Source organism: Equus asinus, unplaced genomic scaffold (assembly GCF_041296235.1).
Source record: "Equus asinus isolate D_3611 breed Donkey unplaced genomic scaffold, EquAss-T2T_v2 contig_3, whole genome shotgun sequence".
NCBI classification, from domain to species: domain Eukaryota; kingdom Metazoa; phylum Chordata; class Mammalia; order Perissodactyla; family Equidae; genus Equus; species Equus asinus.
This window is the reverse complement of record NW_027224960.1, coordinates 621,294-645,552: the sequence shown is the minus strand read 5'-3', so window position 1 is coordinate 645,552 and position 24,259 is coordinate 621,294. Positions and strand designations below refer to the sequence as shown.

The following is a 24,259-nucleotide window of genomic DNA, read 5'->3' as shown; positions in this document are numbered from 1 at the left end:
TACACCAGGACAAAGAGGAAATTTATTCAGGTATGCAAGGTTGTATCAGCATTCCAAAATCAAATCAATGTGCATCAATTCTGTGTTTGTGAGGCTGTATTCCTTTGAAGTCTTTGGAACTGTTGCTGTCTTTCAGACAAGTCTGAGTTTACATCAAAGGTCATCAACTAAAAACAACTACAGTATAAATCTTTTAACAAATGAATTTGAGAGTCATACCCACAAACAGAATATTCTTTATAAAGAGCATTCAAACTAGATCTATTTTTTCTTTTTTAAGATAATGACTAGCTGGCATTATTGTTCAATCAGAAAAATACAACTCTGGGCAAAACTACTATTCCAATTCAAATAGACTTTGCTACTGTTAAAATTCCTATAGTATTTGGTGTTTGTTCTCAATAATCAGATATTATCTTGAATTTATATTCTTTTCAAGTGCCTAGATCTTGTTTCCACAATAAAATGGCATTCCACGGTTCAGAGTATGCTTTATATTATTCTCTTTCCCTTAGCACCAAACACATTGGTTTTTCTCACCTATAGAACAGTTGCCAACAACTTACCCAGAATCTGTTTTCCACAACATGGCACAAACTATCTTGTCAGCTTTCTCTTGAGTTCTCTGGACCCTGCATTTCAGTCAATTAAACTGTTACATGTTCTCCCACGCATTATTTGTTTTCTTTTATTTGCTCGGAATACCTTCCCACCGCATCTCTTCTTTGTAAATGATATCTGTCTATCGCTTGAGGGTCACTCCAAGGAAAGCTTCCTGCAGGTGTACCACCAAACTGGCAGTCGTCTTCCCCTTTGGAATTCTTACATCATTTTGTCACTTGCTCTGTCTTCCTTCTCCCTCTGCTTGTCCCTTCTTGGTCTTCTTTACAGGCTTCTTTTCCTCTGTCCATTCCTCAATGCGCACTGAAATGTTAGACTTCCTCGGCATTCTGCCCTATGCCCTCTTCTCTTCTTGCTCTCCATACATTTCTTAAGCAATGTATTTCACTCCTGTGGCTCTAATGGTGACCAGTATGCTAATGAGCCTGGCCTAGAGAAGCTCTCTTGAGATTCTGACTAGCATATTTAACTATTCATTGGATATCTCTACCTGATTGTCTTTACAAGTATCTTAAGCTCAACATACGCACAACTGAATTCAAGACCTTTCCCCACCAAACCTATTCCTTCTTCAGAGAATTTCCTGTCTTAGAGATTGGAGCCACCATCTACCTAGTTGCTCAAACTAGAAACCGAGGAGTCATTCCTTCTATGCACTACCCCTCCTTGCTGACATCCACTGAGTTACTCGATCATGTTAAATCAGGCTCCTAAATATTTAAAAACTTTGTCCATCTCTCTCCATATAAATTGCCATTATTTCAGTCCAGGCCATAAGCACCTTTTCCCCAAAACACCATAAGGGCCTCCAGTCTTGGTCCTCCCCAGTGTAATTTCCACAATCCAGAGTAATCTTCTAAAATGTAGGGCAGTTATGAGAACTTCCTGCTTAATATTCATCAATGGCTTCCCATAGAAGAAAAATGTCCAAATTCCTTAAACATAGCTTACAGAGCCCTCTGTAATAAGGGCTAACCTTGTCCCTGCCTATCTCTTCATTCTTCACTTAACATTCTAAACTTCAGGCATATGAAATTTCAGTTCTTCAAACTTGCCATGCATCACATCTCTGAGACTTTACATTCTGTATGCTGCCTTCTAACCCCACACCCCTGCTTTTTGCTCAGCAAACTCTATGTCAGTGTAAGAAGTCCTTCTTGTGGAAGCTCTCTTCACTTTGCATTCTTTTTTTTTTTTTTTGGGGGGGTGAGGAAGATTGGCCCTGAGCCAATATCTGTTGCCAATCTTCCTCTTTTTGCTTGAAGAAGATTGCCACTGAGCTAACATCTGTGCCAGTCTTCCTGTATTTTGTATCTGGGATGCTGCCACACCATGGTTTGATGAGCAGTGTATAGGTCCATGCCTGGGATCCGAACTTGTGAACCCCAGGCCACCGAAGGGGAGTGTGCAAACTTAAGCATTATGCCACCTGGCCGGCCCCCAGGATGCATCCTTATCATAGCATCTACCCCTTCTCACAGCATCCACCTTACTACTGTAATTGCTTGTTTAACTATTATCATTCTTTTATTTGACAAATATTCACTGAGAGTCCGCTATGTCACTGGTACTGCATTCTCCTCTGCATATAGAATTTAGTCAATTCAGGGTATTGTGTAAGCACATAAGGTATGTGGGAGACGGTCCAAGAAATGTCTCTTAATGACTTGCATTTCCATCTATTTCCCTACCAGTTTAAATTTCATAATCATTTCCGAGTTCTTTGAATTACCTAACACAGTGGATGGTAGATAAATATCTAATCTCATTAACTGTTGGATTTTAAACATATACAAACAATTTTTGCATTGTAAGAGGACTGCACCCAGCCATTACTTTCTACCTAGCAGAGTTTTTCTTTGATATCACTTTGGATATAATGGAGTGTAAACACTTAGGCAAATTTCTGCAGTGAAAAACGTGAGCCTCAGTATCAGAACAGTGTAATAATGCTGCCGCTTACTAGGCTGTGTCCATGGCCAAGAGCCTTAACCCCTCTGAGCCTCAGTTTCCTCATCTGAAAAAGTTAGTTACAAAGTCAAATGAGATATGAGAAAATAAAAGCATAGCACAAAATGTAAAGGGCTATCCAAATGCCATTATTACGATTGTTATTAGAGTGAACACAGATCAGGCCTCCCTGTCACTGGTCATCCCAGCTCTACAGGCAACGAGATTTCCAAATCTCATCCTTCACCTTCCCTTTATCATTTAAGAGGTAGGCTTCTGTACTTTAATAAACACATATTGATGGAAATGGTTAAAAAAAAAACACCCCACAACACCAGGAAAACCAAGCCAAAAAATTTAACAAGTAAATATTAAAGGGACAAGAGAGACAGAAGCACCAGCCTATGAAGTCTAGAATTTGGATATATGGACCAAAAAAAATCAGGCCACAATTACTTTTTTATTTTTATATTAACTAGAAGGGTAAGTGGCACAAAAGAGTAATGATCTGAATCACTTCTCAGTAAAATGGTAACCCACTGAGCTGCAAAGTCAGGAGATTGGGTTCAAGAACTAGTTTAGCTACGAACCTAACCACTAATCCCCAGGCAGTCTACCCACCCCACACTCTGGTCTTTCAGCTCCTGATCTCCTTGGCTCCTATCATCTTTTTTTCCACCCTATCTCAGCCACACACTCAGAAGGCCACAAATATCAAATGGCCACTCCATCGAGCCCAGCGATGCTACCATGCTCCTCTAGTATTACTATATACTGAATGTTTGTGTCTTCTCAAAATCCTTAGGCTGAAATCCTAACCCCCAACGTGATGGTGTTAGAAGGTGGGGCCTTTGGGAGGTGATTATGTGATGAGGGCAGAGCCCTCACGAATGGGATTAAGGCTCTTATTAAAAGAGACCCTGAGAGCTCCCTTGCCCCTTTTGGCCATCCATGGACCAGGAATTGGGCCCTCAGCAGACAGCAAATAGGCTGGCACCTTGATCTTGGACTTCCTAGCCTTTAGAACTGTGAGAAATAAATTTCTGTTGTTTAGGGGCCAGCCCCAGGGTTGAGTGGTTCGGTTCGTGTGCTCCACTTCAGTGGCCTGGGGTTTGCCAGTTTGGATCCGGGGTGTGGACCTATGATCAGGCCGTGCTGTGGCAGCATCCCACATAGAAGAACTAGAATGACCTACGACTAGCATATACAACTATGTCCTGGGGCTGTGGGGAGGAAAAAAGATAAAAGGAGGAAGACTGGCAACAGATGTTAGCTCAGGACCAATCTTCCTCACCAAAAAAGTATACTTAGAGAAAAAAAAATTCTTAAATTTCTGTTGTTTTATAAGCCTATGGTATTTTTATAACAGCGTCCCAGACTAAGACAAGTATGATTGCCTTCTGTCCTCCCAATGATTATTTTCTACTTTCCCTTTGCCCCTTAAACTGCCTACCCAAACATCCCTAGTCTCCTCTTACTGATCATGCTCATAATTCATTGAGAAAAAGTGAATCAATATCAGGCAGAAACTCTCTCACCTTCTAATCACTGAATCTACCCATCCACCTGCATCTCTACTTATACTCATTACCTTTCTTCCTATTACTGTAAATTTTATGTTCATATTTCTAAGCCAATACTTCATACAAGTTCTTTGGATCCTATTCCTTCTTGTTTCCTCAAAGACTTTACTCCTCTAATATACACATTCTCTGTTATACTATAATTTTTCCCCCTCTCTACTGGATCGTTCCCATCAGCCTTTTTATCCCCATCTTTAAGACCCTAATTTGACCCCACATATTCCTCTGTTACCTCCGTTTCTCAACTCTTCATAGTAAAGTATCTTGAGAAGTCTGTGCTATGTCCATTTCTTCACGTCACGTTTCGTCTTCATTGTGCTTGTCAGAGCACATCACCATATGTTGCCAAAATCCAATGGTCAGATCTCTTTATTTACGTGACTCTTCAGCATGTTTCAATACCATTGGCCATGCTTTGTTGTCTTGGCTTTTAAGTCATCATACTCTTCAGGTTTTCTTCACCAGATACTCCTTCTCCATCTCCTTTGGTTGCTTCTTTTCCTCGGCGTTACCTCTGATCATTGGAATACTCTACAAACACACTTTCTATAGGTAGTTTTTCCTACATGCTGATGACTCTCAACTTTTATCTTTCGTCCCTTACACAGAACTCGACTCCCAAATTACTTTAGATTTCTAATAAGCACATCAAACTTAAGGTGAGCAAAACAAGAATATACCCCCCCCCCACACACACACACACTATTTCTTCCCTAGTCTTTTCCATTTGGTAAAGGGCACAACCATCCACTCAAGCTCAAGATGAAAATCAGGAGCTCCCCTTTTTTTTCTCACCTCTATATTTAAAACATCATCAAGTCTGTAGGCTCTGCCTCCAAATCTATCTCACAGTCATCTACTTCCTACCACTTTAGCCCAAGCTACTGTCCTTCCTTCCTTCCTGGATTACTGCAAGTGTCTTCTGCTACTAATCTGCTCCCCATCCCTATGACCCATTCACCACATGACAGGTGGAACAAACCTTTTCATAAAGTAATCAGATTACTCCCTTCCGAAACACTCTGTACTAGTTTCTCATCACACTTTACATACATTCCAAATGTATACCATGGGTATATTGCCATGGCTGATTCAGAGCACTACCTGATTTCACCCCTCCCTATCTCTTCATGCTTATCCTGTACCGCTGTCTCTACATTCCAGCTACAGCGGTCTTTATGATGTTCCTTGAAAGAGTCAAGCTCTTTCATACCTTACGGCTTTTGCAATTGAAGTTCCCTTTACCTGAAATCCTCTGGCCCCAAATATTTCTGTGGCTGGCTTTTTTTAAAGATTTTTTAATTTTTTCCTTTTTCTCCCCAAAGCCCCCCGGTACATAGTTGTGTATTCTTCGTTGTGGGTTCTTCTAGTTGTGGCATGTGGGACGCTGCCTCAGCGTGGTCTGATGAGCAGTGCCATGTCCACGCCCAGGATTCGAACTAACGAAACACTGGGCCGCCTGCTGCGGAGTGCGCGAACTTAACCACTCGGCCACGGGGCCAGCCCCTGTGGCTGGCTTTTTTATATCACTGAGGCCAGCACAAATGTCAGCTCCTCAGAGAGGCCTTCCCTAACCAATCAATCTAAAGTAACCCCTCCCCTAGTCTTTCTCACTTCACACGGTTTTACTTCTTCACTGCACTCACCATTATCAACACTTCCTTGTTCATATATTACCTGTTTATTTTCTATCTTTGTTCACCAGAATTTAACCTCCATGAGAACAGGAATCTTACCAGTCTTCCTTACCGTTGTATTCACAACGCTTGGCAAAGCAGTAGATTCCTTAAAAAGATGTGACATATGCCCATCTCTGAGCAAGTCACTCAACTTCTCTGACTCATATTTGTGGGGCTACTATTGCTAGACTTAGCTCTGGGTGTCGGGATTACAAAGGTGAATAAGGCATGGCTCCTTGAGAATCTTATCCATTTATCTCTTCAACAAATATATACTGAATGCATATTTTACTATGTTCCAGGTCCTGTTCAATGTCATTATGTAGTTCCCTCTTCAGTAAAATGGAGTTTTGTTAACTAACTCTATCTCACAGAGTGTATAAACAGGATGAGTATGAAAATTATGCACAAAAAGAGGACTGCTATCAAAATGTTACCTTATATATTACTATCCCTGCACCTGCCTCTTTCTTTTTGTCTGGTAATGGGCAGGAGCTTATGACAAGAGAGAATCAACTGACAGAAACACAAGTATAAATTCTGGTACTCATAGAAAGTAACAAATATGAATAGCATTTCATAGGTTTTCATAATGTGCCAAACGACTAAGACGTTTGGCGCATTAATGTTTTAGATGTGATAGTAATCTGTTAATTTTCTGCATTTGTATTGCACAAATAACAGTTCTATTTACCTCCCTGCGAAAAACCAGGGAGTAGGGTGTGGCCTCCCTCAGTGCCACCGGGCCAATCGCCCTCTCCATCACTGCGTCTGATCTGTCACAGACTACAGGGCACACTTGGAGGGCGTCAGGGGCCTGGCGTGGGCCTGCAGAGCTCTTGGGCGGCCTCCTAAATGATGCGCCTGACACACGGTGCATGTGCAACAGCTGTCCCATCCTCTAAACGCACTGAGCTACAGCGCGGTCCACTGTGAGAAAGCCAACACCGGGAGCGGGGCAGGGTGAAGGAGCACGGAGGAGCGCTCTCCCTGCATCAGCAGCCAATCCTGGGCCACGTCTCCAGTCACAGGCGCGCGTGAAGGCTCCTGTGCAGGTATTCACTATTTGTACAACAGGCTGCGCTGAATAAAATGGATTGTGCGGTCTGGACTGACAGACCCGCTTTTTTCTTACTTGTGAGTACCTGTAAGACGAGAGAGAGGAGGCAGCGAACAGGAGCAGCGATGCGAGGGACGCGAGGGCGTGAAGGACCGAGTCGGGGGAGAGGAGGGGTCCGCGGCTGTGCCCCGCGTCGTGGGGAGAAGACGGGCGCTCCCTCGAATGGAGGGGGAGCGGCGTTCCCGCGGCCGCCGGAAGGGACCAGCGCGGGGGACGAGGCGCTGGTGCCCCGGGGCCTGGAAAGGGGCAGTGTCGAGAAAAATGGACCCTACCTACAATTCCTTTAGCATCCCCCGCCGCCCCAGGAGCGGCCCTGGCACCCAGCAACCGCCGCGGAGACCGCGCGCCGCTCTGGCAGAAGCCGCCAGGAGCGGACCTCTGCGAGGGTCACGGGGCCAGGCTGAAGGCCGCGGGCGCGGCGGGGGCGGCGGGGCGGGGCGGGGCGGGTGGCGGCGGCGGGGCGGGGGCGGGGCCTGAGCGGGCGGGCAGGCCGGCGGGGCAGGGGGCAGGGGTCGGGGGTCGGGGGTCGGGGGCGGGGCCTGAGGGTGCAGGCCGGTGGGGGCGGGGCGGGGCTGGCGGCGGCGGCGCCTTCCAGTGGCTTGGCGGCCGCCTCGGCTTGCGGAGGCGTGGGTTCCAGGATCACCTGGGACCGCCTGATGTGTTTTCAGTCTTTTCTGACTATTGACCTACTGGGTTATACAAGTCCAGGGACAGAGTTGACGTCACAGAGCCCGTTAGCCCAAAAACAGCGCCAGGGGCTGCACGTGCCAGAAGTAATTTATCAAAACTCAGATCGTATTTCCCCTTAAATCAGCTTAAGTATAGTGCAATCGTAAAAGGGCATAGTCTGTGGGGTCATGACCGTCAGGGTTCAAAGTTCAGCGCTGCCACTTTTTAGCTATGGGACCACCGGCAATTACATGATCTCTTTGAGCTTCGGTTTTCTCACTGTAAAGGATGTGGTGGTGAGAATAAATGAATTGATACCTGGCAAGTGTCTGGAATAGGGCTTGGTACAAAGTAAACACAATATCCTGTTATCAGTATAGAACCTTTGGCTTTTCCCCCCTCACAAAATAACCTTCATAGGAAACAAATGAAAGCAGAACTGCTCTGGTTGAAGGTGGGCCCAGAAGCCTTGATTTCTCAATCCCAAAGGTTGTCTATAAGGTTCCTCTAATGGAATCTCCAAGCTTCCTAAAATATAGACAAAAACAACTATTATGGGAGAATATCCAAACTTCTTAGAAGGACAAACTGCTCTTTTGTATCTAATTTTTCTTGTGATAATCCGAACTTTTCCTCCTGCAGACAGTACTCCTTTTTGCCTCTGTGTTTTTTCTAGTTTGTCTATCGGCAGTGTTCTCTTTCTCCTTTTCCTATTTATCACTTAAGGTCTGATTCAGATTACAACTCTTTCTTGGGTGACAATGAGAAATTCTCTTTTCATTGTAACCCCCTCCCACCTTCAGCATGGTGTAGACATCTCAGCAAAGATGGAAAGTTATTTTCCTCCTTGTTTTAGAAGAGTAGACAAAGTCTTTTGTGCTTATAGGGTTAAACGCTTTGTTCTCATGGTAGGGAAAGGGAAAGCAGGTAGATCCCCAAGGATACTGGGAGGAAGGACCTTTGAGAGAAGTCCGATGACCTCCAGGGCACGGCTCTGTGCCTCAGATGCAGTGGACTGCTGGAGGTGAAGTGCTTCCGGGTCCATCTAAAGAAGTGAAGGGCACATCAACAAATGGCGTTTTGGAATTCTCACCAGGTCAGAGGGCTCAGGCCAGATTTGAGTTAGTCAACTAACACTTGTGATGTTACTTGCTCCCAAAATGGCATGAAGCAATTCCCACCTGCTACGGAGAACTACAGAAATTATTCATATAGAAATACGTTCAGAAATGTTTAAAAAATAATGTCCTTCATTTATTTAAGGACAATGTGATGAACATCTAATAATGGATTAAACAACATCTAAAGAAACATCTGATATTTTTTCTCGTAAAAAATTAACAGCAACTTAAAAATAATTAAATTGTTTATATTAGCATCAATGCCACTGAAAGCAAAAAACTTCTGAGGAACAAGGAGAACCTTATTCATGACAGCAGTTTTCAATAAATTTAATATGATGAAAATAGTTTTTTTTTTTAAAGATTGGCACCTGAGCTAACAACTGTTGCCGATCTTTTTTTTTTTTTTTTTCCCCTGCTTTATCTCCCCAAATCCCCCCTGGTACATAGGTGTATATCTTAGTTGCAGGTCCTTCTAGTTGTGGAGTTTGAGACGCCGCCTCAATGTGGCCTGACGAGCAGTGCCATGTCTGCGCCCAGGATCCAAACCAGCGAAACCCTGGGCCACCGCAGCAGAGCACGCAAACTTAACCACTCAGCCACGGGGCCGGCCCCAAAAATAGTTTTTAAAATATCTTCTATATAAATGGTTCTGTACTTCTGAAAGCACTTCAATAAAAATAGAAATTTGGCTAATGATATATTTGGTATGAATTAAGTGCCAATCTTCTCTTCCAGTCTTACCTCTCACTAATTCTATCAACCTTAAGTGTCAATCATTTACTATATCCTAAGCTTTACTGTTTTTAAACTTTGCTAATATACTGGCCCTCCACCTACTTAATCCTTTCTTCACCTTACTCCCTAATATTAACCCACCAATGCAAACCATAGCCACCCTTGAAGGTCCAATTCAAGTGTCATCTCCTTTAAGAAGTTCCCCTCACTCAGACTCTGAATCCTTCCTTTGGATTACAGCTATTTGTACATATTTTATTTTCTTGTAAGGTTCTTGGAGGCAAGTATCATGTCTCATTCATATTTGTATTCCCCACAGGGTCAATCTCCCAACTAGAATACAAGTTCCACCACACAGAGCCCTTGACTATCATGTTCATCACTGTATTCCCCAGCAACCATAATGCCTGGCACATAGTAGGCATGTTATGAGAATATTTCGAGTGAGTGAATGAATGGATTTTAAAACATAAGCTCCATGAAGGCAGGGATTTGTCTGTTTTATTCATTGCAAAGTGAATATTTGAATATTACCAGGTGAATAAATGATTTTTTTGGAAAGCTTAGCATTCATTATAGACAACAAAAATTCTTCAATCTATATATCTTCACGGAACTCAAATATAAAGTATTTATGTTACCTTTCACCCAACTAATTCAGTGGATGATATATCTTTCTGAAAATAAGACACCTCCCAAAACTGTAAGAGCAAAATTTAAAAGAATCATAAAATGGGTGTTTACATTAAGAGTAGTTTCAGTTTTCTTCTTTGCACTTTTCTGTGTTCTAAATTTTCTGCAATGGAAATATATTATTTTGTAATCAGAAAAAATAATATTATTTTTAAAGAATGTAATGGATGAGATCATTTGCAAATCTATGGCTGAGGAAATTTTGAGGACACTCAAATCTCATCAGGGTTATTTGGAGTTAATACTTAAAGAGCTGAAACTTAGTCTGCTTAAAAAAAAAAAAGAGCTTCTCAGAGGGAAGATGGATGACACCAGCCCTAGGAGAAAAGGGCACTGAAGAACAAGAATTTATTCTGTTTATCTAGCACCATCCTTGGAACTCTGACACCCCTGCTGTGGACTGAATTGTGTCGCAGCAAATTCTAACCTCCAGTGTGATGGTATTTAGAGGTAGGGCCTTTGGGAGGTGACTAGGTTTAGACGAGTCTTGAGGGTGGGGCTCTCATGATGGGATTAGTGTCTTATAAGAAGAGACCAGAGAGGCTGCACACTCTGCCCCAAACCCCTCTATTTCCCCACCATGTGAGGACACAGGGAGAGGAGGCTATCGGCAAGCCAGGAAGAGAGCCCTCATCAGAGCTTAATCGTGCTGGCACCCTCCTGTTGGACTTCAAGTGTCTAGAACTGTGAGAAAGTCAACGTCTGCTGTTTAAGCCCCTCCGTCTATGGTGTTTTGCTGTAGTAGCCCGCGCTGACTGAGACAGATGAAGCAGTCTAAGATCTGAACTCTTAAGTGGCAAGGAGTTTTCTGATACTGGAAGAGGATCTCCTGATTTGGTCAACAAACATTTATTAAATGCCTACTGTGTTCCATGCCCTGTGCAAAGTGCTGAGGATTCAAAGATGACCAAGGCAAGGCTCCCACCCCTAAGGGGCTGATTTAATAGGAGACAAACCTGTAAAAAAAAAAAAAAAACTGAAAAAAGGTTCTAAGTCCTCTGACAGAAGTGTGTGTAGGGTACATACAGCCTTCTTTCAGGCACCCAGAGGTTAAAGTAACCCTTTCTATCTGTGGTTGGGGTGGAGTAAATTAGCTTGGTGGGAGTCAACACTCTGTATCAAGTTAACTCTGAGTTCACCAACCAAGTCAAGAGCTGTGACTTAGGATGTGGTGATGAACCTGAGACTTCACACGGTGAGCCCTGCAGAGGCCAGTACTGGACAGAGTCACAGAGATTTAGACAGTGGCCATCCACCGAGGAGAGGGAGGAAAGAGCTTGCTGCCTGCTGTGCAAAATGGAACACGCTATCGGCAGGGGCTTAGTGGGCTCTTCAACTATTTCTTCACACTGAAGTTCCATTTCTGATACTTCTTTGGGGACTTGGATATTTATAATAACATTCTCATTTACTTATACTAACTGTACTTTGTATAAGTTAGTAAGTATTCAAAGCCTGGTACTTAAACTACTGGTGAAGGTGGGAACGAGCGCTAACTGCTGCGCCCTTCGGTCTCACGTGCCCTTTGCTGTCCAGGTCCTCATCGTCCCCCATGTCCCAGCCGAGGCCACCCCCTGGATTAGCTGGGGGCTCCTGCTGCGAGCTCCCTAGCACTCCTGTACTTCTTGCCTCACAGCACTTATCACACCATTCTTCAATCTCTTGTTTAATTGTCTCTCTCTTCTATCAGACTGTCAGATCCTTAAGGACACGAACAATATTAGTCTTAATAATGTGCCTGGGTCACCAAAGCCCTTTAGTAAGTATTTGTTGAATGGATCTAGTTTCAGAGTCTGTGAAAGTGGAGGACCAGATGAGCATTCGGTTTATGGTACCACCAAGGGGCACCTAACCAATGAAGTGCAGTTTGAAACATCTGTCTGAACTTCGGCATGAATTAACCCAGTCCAAACTGACAGCACAAACACTAAGGGAATATATTACCATGGAGTAACCAGTGTCAGGCTGACATAAAAATTAAGCCTGTTAAGGCTTCATATTGTGTTAGCTTAATAAGAATTAAGCTAGTTTTGGACAGGGGTGAAAGTCATGGTGGCAGTGGCTGGAATGGTAGTCTAATGACGAGAGGAGTGGACAGGCCATATGCAGATCAGCTTGGTGGGATCAGAAGATTCTAATTCATTCATTTAATACGTATTTAATATCTCCTTCAAGATTAGCTTCAACTTCAAGTTCTAGATTAAAGAGTTTAGATGGGAAGTGATAAGTAATAAACGCTTCAGGTATACAGCATGATAAAAGGTGTAAACTGTATTTAAACGTGATTATTCTAGCAACTAGGCAGGAGTTGACCTAGACTAAAGAGAAACTTACGGGTGATACACAAAAGCCAAGATGGTCTGTTGAATAAGTGGGATAAAATACGACCTATGCAGATAAGCCTTTCTTCTAATATCATCTCTGTTGTCATGTCACAACGTCTGAAATTCCTGCCACAGAAGTCAGTTTTTTGGTCAAAGGTACTATCTTTAGAAAGCCCTTGTTAACATGCAAGAACATGCTACTAAGTGATGGTAACACCCAATACAATGGTACCTCTGACTCCCAAATCTGATCTTTCCATCTTCATAGGAATGTGAATGTTTATTGACAGACACTTCTCAGCTTCCTCATAGCTGGGTGTGGTTATCACCAATAGAAGGTAAGAGAAGAGATGTGTCTAACTTCCTCACAACTTTCTTAAAAATAAATTGCTTGCCTTGGACTTTCTTTTTTCCTTCTTCCTGAAGGCTAGAAAGGAGACATGGGAGAGATCTACTTCCAACCTGTGTCCTAAGCTAGGGCGTGGCGGAACATCAAGACAGAAGGACACAAATCGGGGCTGGCCTGGTGACGCAGCGGTTAAGTTCGCACATTCCACTTTGGCGGCCCCAGGGTTCGCTGGTTCGGATCCTGGGTGCGGACATGGCACCACTTGGCAAGCCATGCTGTGGCAGGCGTCCCACATATAAAGTAGAGGAAGATGGGCACAGATGTTAGCTCAGGGCCAGCCTTCCTCAGCAAAAAGAGTAGGATTGGCAGCAGATGTTAGCTAATCTTCCTCCGAAAAAAAAAAGGACACAAATCTCAGTAGACCTCATGAGCAGAGTAACCCTGTCAGCATCGACCAGGCAGCCAGTTTCATGAGAGGTAAATAAATTTCCATTTTCTTTTAAGTACTGTATTTCTTGTTTCTTCATTATAGCAGCTTAACTTACCCTGATTAATATGATATTCTTGAGAGTGGCATAGATTTGAAAATTGGCTCTCTGTCACCTAGAGAACAGGAAGAGCCTGAAGACGTGGGTCACAAGAAACAACTAAGAAAGGGCTAGACCAGGGCACGTCTTAGCGGGAGGCAAACTCAGAGGGGCCACTGAAGTGGGGGACTCTGTGGAGCCAGGCAGGAAGTTGAATGAGGGCTTTTGTCATCCAAATAGGTGCAAGAGGAAGAGCCAATGAAGATACTTTGTGTACATAAAAATTTTGGTGGGGCCAATCAGTTACAATACTTCACAGAAAGGTAGTAAGAGGGGCAGAAATGGAGAAGAGGCAGATTAACAGGGAAAGCGAGGGGAGAAACTGATGAGAGATTACAATGTATTTAAAAAGAAAAGAGGATCCAAAAACAACTCAAGGCATGAGAGGCTAGGTGGCCACGCATCATAAAACTGTGGCGGCAACAGTCACTCAGAGCGAGCTGTTGGCCAGCAGAACGCCACACCGAACTCGGTCTTTCCCCTGTTAATCTGATATCGTGGTAGTACATTAAAGAGTATTTCTCCCCACACAGATTAAGATAATGATGGAGTGTTTGAAGCAAAAAGAAGAAGATAGAGAAATCAGGCTAGAAATGTAGAACATTACCACCTACATGGAAAGGGTAATGGCTGAAAATGCTGTTTAAAGAAATAACCACACTTTAAGTTCTGTTACATTTTAAGCTTAAATATTATATATTTCAATATCTATCTTGATAAAAGCAGCCTCTGGTACAGCTTTCTAATCATATATTTAGCATTCTCTCTTTTCACCTCTAAACTTCTTCAGAGGGCTCTCCTCGAACTTCTCCATCATTATTTTGATGTGCAGCTTTCTGGAGAAGCCTGGGGCCCAGCAAACCAATGAGGAGACTTCCAATTGGGGCTGTGATGAGGATGGACAAAAATGCCACTGTCAACACATCCATTCCATATTCTTCTAATTGTTTCTCTCCATGTGACCTTGCTGTGTCCAAGGCCACGGATCCTATTGCAGCCTGTAAAAGTTTAATGGTAAAGTTGGACACAGGCATATAAGACAGGCACATAGAAAAAAGGTGAATTATTTTATCATTTGCAAAAACAAACTGCTTGTTCTTTTGTTCAACTAAGAAAGTTCTTTCTTTCAAAGTGTACTGCAATTGGTTTTGGTATTCTGAAAATTCTCCTGCCCTGGCATGGGGAAGGGATGGTGATTCATATGTACTTAGTTGCAGAAGGCAGGGTTACAAAAATATCAGGCAAATATATTTCAAAACACAAGGTAAATACAGCCTCATGATATAATTGACTATAAGACGATTCTGTATACTAAATTCCTTATGAGTAAAGAAAGTCACTGGTCATCTCACTCTTTTATCTTCAGGAATCTGGAATTAAAAAAGAACAAGATGAAAAAGTGCAGTGAGCCCTGTGGCCGAGTGGTTAAGTTTGCATATTCCACTTCAGCGGCTGAGAGTTTTGCTAGTTTGGGGGTGGACATGGTACCGCTCATCAGGCCATGCTGAGGCGGCGTCCCACATAGCGCAACCAGAGGCACTCACAACTAGAATGCACAACTGTGTACTGAGGGGCTTTGGGGAGAAGAAGAAGAAGAAAAAAGAAGATTGGCAGCAGATGTTAGCTCAGATACCAATCTTTTAAAAAAAGTGTAGTGATACTTACTGGAAGATGGCAAAGTTTTAAATGAAAAAACATAAGAATATGTATTGCTATAGAGCTAAACTAATTGTTAAACATAAAGAAACCTGAAAGTGGTAGGCACTGTCAAAACTTGAAGGTAATCTTATTAGGTATTTGGTGAACTCTTTGCCTTAGGTCTTGGTGAAATGTTTTATTTAAAATTTGTCTACTGGGAAGTATTATGAAAACCTTCATTTTCTTTTAGAGGCAAAATGCCATATTAGTGCACTTGGGAAAATAATATATTAATCAATCTGGTTATTCCCTTATTCCACAAAACACAACAATGTTGTCCTCTAGGACAATGAATCAGAAGAGAGAATGCTGGTGTGGATGAGACACAATGGCAGAGACTACTAATTGCCCACAAATATCTGAATGCCCCTTTTCCCTTCTAAACTAGAACTCCTGAGTGTTAGCTGGTCACATTGCTGTCCAAACCAAGACTTTTTTTCATCCTTCTTTGCAACTAGATGAAGCTATATATCTAAGTTCTGGCCACTGAGAGGTGAGCAGAAGTGATAAATGCTACTTTTGGATTGTTCCCTGAAGAGAAATGGACACTTGCACATCATTCTTTTTCCCCTTCCCCCTGATGAGAAATGGTGAACTGATGGAAGGCACATGCTGAGGACAGTGTCACCCTGCCAGCTCTGGAGTGTCCATGCTGGACTGCTGGTGGGAGAGAAGGAAAAATCTATCTCACTTAGTCCCTGTATGTGAGGGCTCTTTGTTATTTCAGGTTCCTTGTACCATAACTAATTCAACATTTCAAGAATTCTTGGCAAGAACTGCACTCATTACAATGTATATTTCTCTTTCAGTTCTCCGTTGTGTGTGTATGTTTTGAGGTTTGTAGGTATGCTGATTTAAAATATATTGTGATTTAAAATATATTTCTTACAGCAGGTCATGGACCAAAAAGTTTGAAGAACACTAATATGGAAAAAAACATACAAGAAAGTCTTGTTTCTTAGGCAGTGGCAAAAGAAGAAAAAAGAAAATTCCATACAATACTTGCTTCACAGTACATACATTATTCACCACATCCAAGATAATTTCTCCTTATTATAAATTTGCTTTGACAGCAGGAAAGTGCTGTCTTTCAAATTTTAACCTTTAGAAACAAATCTTTCAAACCAAAGCTACTAGAGTAATTATTTTGATAGTTACCTAATAAAGTTACCAGAAGTAGTGTAGAAGCTGGAGACACTGAGGGAGAAACTATTCCACTTATTGTACCATATAAACCTCACAGTATTCTTAGCCATTATGTCCCAGACATCTTTCAAAGTCTGATGAAAAAAAAACTTCTCTGGGATAATGCCCAAACCTATAGCCACACCAAATCTGGCATATAGTTACAGAGCATACACAACCCTCAAAGTTTCCTAAATTAAAAATATCTGATTTTCATCTCATGAAATAGAAATTTACATATTTAAATAATTGCAAAATAATCAAGGATGCAACAGTTAAATCTTGTTTGCTATAATTAGTCTGAAAATATACAATACAATCAGGGCTATTTGCAACAAATGATAATCTATACAGTTCTAATTTAATTAGCAATTATAGGTATTCTACCAAATGCATGGTCAATAATTTCAAGCACCTGTTAGTGCCTTGTTAGAGTGCACAAATTTTGGGTCATGTGATTGAGACAACTGACAGGAAGTACAGCTAGTTTGAAAAATTTAATATTAACTAATAATCTAGGAAATCAATAAAGCATTTTCTGAGTTGTTTCTCAATAAATCTTTCTCCATTATATATAAAGACCGAGGTTGAGCATAACTGATCATCAATCATATTGACAGTGAAGTATTTCCAAACACTAACATGGGCCGCGCTATTTCTGTTTCACTCTCTTCTTAGAAGACATCAAAACGAAAAATCTCTAGGTGATTCAGAGAGCTCTGACTGATGAAAATTCAAACTCTTCCCTCCCTCTACTACTGCTTTCTAGTAACATAGGGATTTATTGGATTTTCAGTTGTACCCTGGAGATCTAAAGAAATTTAAATGAGCCATCATATTAAAGGAATCAGCATACCAAAAATAAAACTTTTAGAGTAGATTAGTAAAAATTCTTTTCATAAATCAAACTTTAGTTACTTTTGTTCACCAAATTTGGACAAGCCCTCTTATTCAAAATTTTAAGGGATCATATTGAAATAGGAGTTAAGATCCATCATTACCTGGACTGTGGCCTTTGGAAGCCATGCAAATGAAATAAATATCTTTTCCTTTATGTTAAAACCAGCAAAACACACCATCAGAAATGTAGTCAAAATTCGTATCAGTACTGCAATACCCAGGGTGGCAACACAAAGGCCTGTAAGAAATACTCAATTTTTAGACATAACGAAATACTGGGGAAGAAATGGAATCTCCTGATTATTGATTCAAAATTCTATCAACAGAAATAATCTAAAAACATTAAAAAATTAAAAAGACAAAAATGATTAGGCATAATTTGTCAAAACATCAATATTAAGGATCAATCAGACCATTTGTTTAAAAGAAGGTATTTGCCCTAAATTAAAGCCAGAAATTAACTAAATATATTTGAATTTCCACAAAGGAGATTTGAATGTTATTTATCTTATGCTTTATAGCAAGAACCACACTTTTTCCCATGTGTTTATTTAACAAGAATTTATTAAACTATAACTACGCATAACAGAATTTGGACTAGGTTCTGATACCCAAACACGCATAACGTACAGACTTTGCCTCCATGAACTCCAAAGTCAGAGGAAGACAGAAACATAAAGAACCAAAAGGTGAGTGCAGTGTAAATATACCGGTAAGAGGGCGCAGAAGAGAAAAAACTTAATATTTTCATCAAAGTGGTTGAGAATTCTTTACAGACGATAAGACCAGAGGTGATATTCAAAATATTTATCAGCAAGTATGGAGGCAATCAGGCAGTCAGAAGAGAGCTGGCTGGGCACTGACCAGTCAGAATAGACACTGGCTTCTACACCTGTTTCCCCATACTGGTGTGTGCACTGACTGCCCATCACCCTGGCTGATGTGTACAGCTACTTCGTTCAGTCCTTCAGAATCCTTTGCTGATAAAGGTAAGTTCATTCTGATTTGCAAAATAAGAGATTGTGACTAGGGCAAGGCAAGCTACCGGACATGAGAAAGGCAAAGCTAAGGTGAGTACTAGGTAATAGGGTGGTTTTTGAAAAAGTAACATTTGTTGAGTGCTTGCTCTGTGCTAGGTTCTGTATTAAGCTTTAAATGCATCTCTTTACTTAATCTTTACAACCTGTGGAGTAATTATTCTCACTTTACAGTTGAAAAAAAATGAAGATCAGAAAGGATAAATAACTTTCTCAAGTTCAAGAGGCTGGTAAAACACCAGACAGACATTGCTTGATGCTCTATTGTGAATCTGCAACATGGTTTCTTTATGAAAAGGTTCTGTGGCTCTTTATTGGAGGGTATTTTTCCCAGCGTGGTAGATTTTCAAAAGTATTTGTTGCCTTAAGTACAAGATACAAAAGGGACGATCCCATTCCCAGGAGGGAGCAGTCTGGGGAGGATGATGAGGAAGCCTTGGACACACTGAGCCTCAAGTTTTGTGGGATTTACAAGTGGTGATGTCCAAGCAGCAACTGGCTATGTTGAATTCGAGATAAAGATTTTGCAATTACATAGTTTATAATCGAAGCCACTGAGTGTAGCTGAGCTCAGAGAAATGATACCCAGCGTGAAGTGTAGAAATCTTTTGAAAGAACTTGGAGGAAGAGCAGCACTTAAGCCATATATAGTGCAAAGGAAGACTCAGAGGGCACTGGAAAATGTAAAAATTCAACGTAAAAAGTGTTGTAAAGAGGTCAATAGCGTCCAATGCTGCTGAGAGATCAAGTCAAGTCAAGACTAACACGTATTTCGTGTATCCAGCAATACGACCGTGGTGAGGGCGGGGCTGGTTGTGGAATGGGGCAGAAGCTGGGCTGAAATGTTCTGAGGGAGGGCATGAGAGTTGAAATGGAAAAGGGGGACACAGTTACCTCTTTAGAAAAGTTTGAAAAGAGGAAGAGAGAGAGAGAGTGGTAGGTGAGGGGGGAAGTGAAATGAAGAAGGGATATATATATATATATGTATATATATTTATTCAAATTTTGACTGTGGTAAAATACACGTAAAATTTACCATCTTAACAATTTTTAAGTGTACAGTTCAGCAGCATTAAGTTAAACACTCACATTTTTGTGCAACCAATCTCCAGAACATTTTCATCTTGCAAAGCTGAAACTCTACACCCATTAAACAGCAAGTCCCCATTTCCCCGCCTAAACCCTGGCAGCCACCGCTCTCCTTTCTGTCCTTATGAATTTGACTCCTCTGGATGCCTCACAGGAGTGGGATCATGCGGGATTTGTCTTTCTGTAACTGGCTTATCTTACCCAGTGTAATGTCCTCAGGTTCATCTATGTTGTCACATGCGTCAGAATAGAAAGATACTATTTTAAGATAGGAGAGATTAAAATCTGTTTCAATTCTGCAGAAGAGAAAGCTGTGACAAGGATATCTGAAGATGTGTCAGAAAAAGGGGAGACTCTGTGTGAGATCTAGAAGGAGGTGGCAGGGATGGGATCCCTAGTATGGACGGAATAATACTGTGATGCAAGAAAAGAAGGAAATAATGAGTACAGGTCTTTCTTGATGTACGATGGGGTTACATCCTGATAAACCAATCATAAGTTGAAAGTCAACTTTAAGTCAAAATATTGTAAGTCAAAAATACACTTTGGGCTGGCCTGGTGGCATAGTGGTTAAGTTCGCACCTGCCGCTTCAGCAGCCCAGGGTTCCCAGGCTTGGATCCCAGGTGTGGACCTAGCACCGCTCTCAAGTCATGCCGTGGCGGTATCCCACATACAAATTAGAAGAAGACTGGCACAGGTGTTAGCTCAGCGACAATCTTCCTCAAGCAAAAAGAGGAAGATTGGCAACAGATGTTAGCTCAGGGCCAATCTTCCTCACCAAAAGAAAGAAAGAAAGAAAGAAAAAGAAAAAAATGCATTTAATACACCTAACCTACCAAATATCATACCTTAGCCTAGCCTACCTTAAATGTACTAGGAACACTTACATTAGCCTACAGTTAGGCAATCATCCAATACAAAGCCTATTTGATAATAAAATGTTCACTATCTTATGTAATTTCTTGAATACTTACTGAAACTGAGAAACAGAAAGGGTAGAAGTGTATGGGTCGTTTGCCCTCATGATCCTGTGGTGACTAGAGCTGCAGCTCACTGGCGGCTGCCCAGCATCTCGAGAAAGGATCATATGGCATATCGCTAGCCGGGGAAAAGATCAAAATTCAAAATTCGAAGTATGGTTTCTAATGACTGCATATCACTTTCATACCATGGTAAAGTCAAAAAATCCTAAGTCAAACCATCGTCAGTCGGGGACCATCTGTATACGTGTACAAATTAATTTTTGAGTATGGTACTAAAAGTCAACAGTTTTAATATGATGGCTTTTGAATGTATGAATGAATAAAAGAATGAATGAACAAACATTTCTATCCCATGGATACATATTATAGAACTGCCTAATTATCTTTAAAATTCTGGCCCTTGATCAGGACAAGCCTAGATGAACATTCTTATCGTTGGAAAAAAATTTTAAGGCCTGCATTTTCTTGATAGTAGTTAAGAGCGACACTTTTCTTTACAAGCAACAATATTTAAGGCATAAAATTTACTGTCTTAGATTGACAAACATTCTTTTCTAACCAACTGCTTAAAAGATCAGTATTAACTTTTTATATAATTGTGACAATGGGAACCACCAAATATAAACCTACTACAGATACTACAACTGAATATAAAAAGTTGATTTTAGCAAAAACACTACTTTGAAATTCTCACCCACAGTTTCTGGTCTGAGAGATGCAATAGATACCTCTGCTCCAATCAGTCCAAAGAGAAGGGGCTGGAAGATATCCCAGGCCACTGCAATAATCTTTTCAACCTCTGCCTAAAAGAAACACACATACACATACAGGGATTTTTATTATGTGAAGTTAGAAGATCTAAGAATTTTACTAATTTGAAATCTGAGTCAATTTGACCTGAGATAGGCTTTATCTATGTGGCATCTATAAATAAGAAGGTAGCTAGAATACAGCAAAAAATTGCATAAAGATACTTCTAACAGTTAAGGTATTACATAAGGTGCGTTGGTGTTGGTTTGCAAAAGGATGTTAACTATAAAGAATCTCATCAAGTCATCTCAGGAGGACTTCGACTTCTGAATACATGATGTGTGTGTCCATAATACTTAGTATTACTTTATAGTTAATTTTCACTCAACAATATGATTAAAAGATCTTGTAATATTTATACATATATCTAGAAATGCACCTTATTGCTGCATAATAATGTATGATATGGAAGTACCATAGTTTATTCAACCATTTCTTTATTAATAGACCTTTAAGTTGTTTCCAATTTTATTTTATTATAAAAGAATACTGTTTATGACTATCTCAAATCATGCACAAAAATAAAATTCCGGTATAGTGAAGTGCTGTGCCAGTTATTAACTTACTGCCCCTCGGCTCCAAATCCTCCTTTCAATTGTTGCTCTGCAGAAGATGGAGCCAGGGGCTGGCCCAGTGGCCGAGTAGTTAAGTTCGCGCGCTCTGCTTTGGCGGCCGCGGGTTTCGCCGGTTCGAATTCTGGATGTGGACGTGGCGCTGCTCAACAAGCCATGCTGGGGTGGCATCCCGCATGCCACAACTGGAAGGACCCACAACTAAAAACACACAACTATGTACCGGGGGGCTTGGGAAAAATAAAATCTCAAAAAATGGAGCTGGACCCTTTTAAGTCTTTCCCCTTTGCTAGCTGGACCATATTAAATTTTGCCACTAGAGGGCGCCCAAGAGCTACTCCAAGAGGAAGGCGCTCGTCTGGTTCGGTGGCTCCTCCTAGCAGGATGCTTCCGCACCGGGTCCTGCGGCCCGGGTGGCTTCTCCAGAGCCAGGCTCCTAGGGTGTATGGCGGCCAGCAGCACTCAGCGGTCAGCAGCTGCCCCCAGCCTCCTCCTCGGGTGATTTCATAGCCAACTGCCCTGGGCAACATACCACCCCATACACCTTTAGAGGGTAGATTTCCAGCAACTTCTGCAGGCAGGGTACCATGGTGACTTCTCTGCCATCCAGTGAACCAAGGCTCTAACAAGGCTTGGGTTCTCAGCCCTGGGTGCCGAAGTAGGTGGGGTGGGGTGGGGAGGTGGAAGCGGATGCTGCATCTCAGCCCTAGGGGTTTATAGCTGCTATTCCTATATTCTTTAGGGGCCTCTTTACATCTTACAAGACAATCCCCAGTATGGTTAATAATAAGCTTTCCCTATTCCAGTTACTATATGGTTTCTCATTCCTTCTAAGACCCTAATTGATATAAGTACTAACTTTATAACACACAATACAAAAACCCTTGGAAAAGATTGACATAATTGACTAGAATAAAACGAAAATATTTTGTGGCAAAAGAAACCATAAAAAAGGATAGGTGACAAACCAGGGGAAAATATCTGTACTATGTGTAACAGAATAAGGAGCAATATCCAATCAATAAGAAACAGACATAGAACCTAATCGAAAAATGGGCAAGGCATACGCACAAGTAATTTGTACCAGAAGAAACACAAGGGCCAAAAAACATGAGATACTAAAACTCAGTAATCAGAGAAACACAAATTAAAATGATATACCATATATTTTTTTTGGGGGGGGGAGCCATCATATTGGAAAAAAACACTAAAAAGTTTTAATAATGTCTAGTATTTATAAGACTGTAAGGAAACTCAGCAATTGGTAGGAGAGCAAATTGATAATGCTTTTTTTGTAGGGCAATTTAGCAGTACCCTTAACAGTGTCTAAGAATTTACATTTAACAGATTTTTTCAATCAACTAATAAGAATCTATGTTTTTGAACGACATTTTAACATTTTTTTACCATTTTTACACATCTAAGGATCTATACTTTCATTTACGTACTCAGCAGTTTGACAAAGGAGGATTACCTCGTTTCCCTATTTTCTTAATTTTTGTTATTTCTGGTATGTTTATTAAGGTGAAGATTCTATTTCCTCTTAGTTTATAAATGTTTAAAGACACCGTATATGAGGGGTTGGTTGATTTATTTATATAGTTCTATTCCTATATCATTATAAAGTTATGTTTTCACATCGTAAGGAATCAGATCATGACTGAGGTTCAAATTCTGCCACACACCAACTGCAAGCCACTCGCCTCTCAGCACCTAATTTTCCTCATTTGTAAAATGAGAGGTTTACATTAGATAACGTCCAAGATCCTTTATCACTTAATGACAGTGAATCGTCTGCCAAACTAAGGTCCAGATGCCACCCTTCTACATATCTTTAAATTTTACTTTTTAATTTAGTTTTTAGAGTATATCATAGCTAAAGTTCAGACTTTAGCTGATATCCATAGTTGTAAAGAACAAAAATCAACTCCATTAATTTTAGGTTACTTAGCCTTCTGTTGCCATGACTAATGGCTTAACAGAAGTCCTCGAAAGTATTTCATGTACTGAGAACTCCAATGAAAGCAGAGGCATATTGAGTTTTCTCTATCAAATTGTTTTTATTTCTAAACTTGGACAAAGGCCACAATTTGTTTTTTTTTTTTTCTCGCTGAGGAAGATTCGCCCTGAGCCAACATCAGTTGCCAGTCTTCCTCTATTTTGTATGTGAGCTGCTGTCACAGCATGGCCACTGATAGACAAGTGGTGTACATCTGCGCCTGGGAACTGAACCCAGACCACCAAAGCGGAGCATGCTGAACTTAATCACTAGACCACCAGGGCTGGCCCCACGATTTGGTTTTTGATTGTAATACTGTAGACTAATTTAATATCAGACATGGCCCTATATATTGTAAAACTTAAAGATGAGAGAGGAGCCACAATGTACCTTCTTGTGGGTTTTTTTGTAATTTCAAAACTAAAATGAATCTGTTTATAAAGAAAATAGAGGGGCTGGCCCCGTGGTGTGGTAGTTAAGTTTGGCACACTCCACTTTGGTGGCCCAGGTTTGCAGGTTCAGATCCCAGGCGTGGACCTACACCATTCATC

The 24,259-nt window shown here is 41.2% G+C and overlaps 1 pseudogene; it reads right to left on the bottom strand.

The window, feature by feature from the left end:
• Window positions 1-14,101: 14,101 nt before the first annotated feature.
• LOC139043585 (sodium/hydrogen exchanger 9B2-like) overlaps window positions 14,102-24,259 on the bottom strand; it is a 54,548-nt pseudogene continuing 44,390 nt past the window's right edge.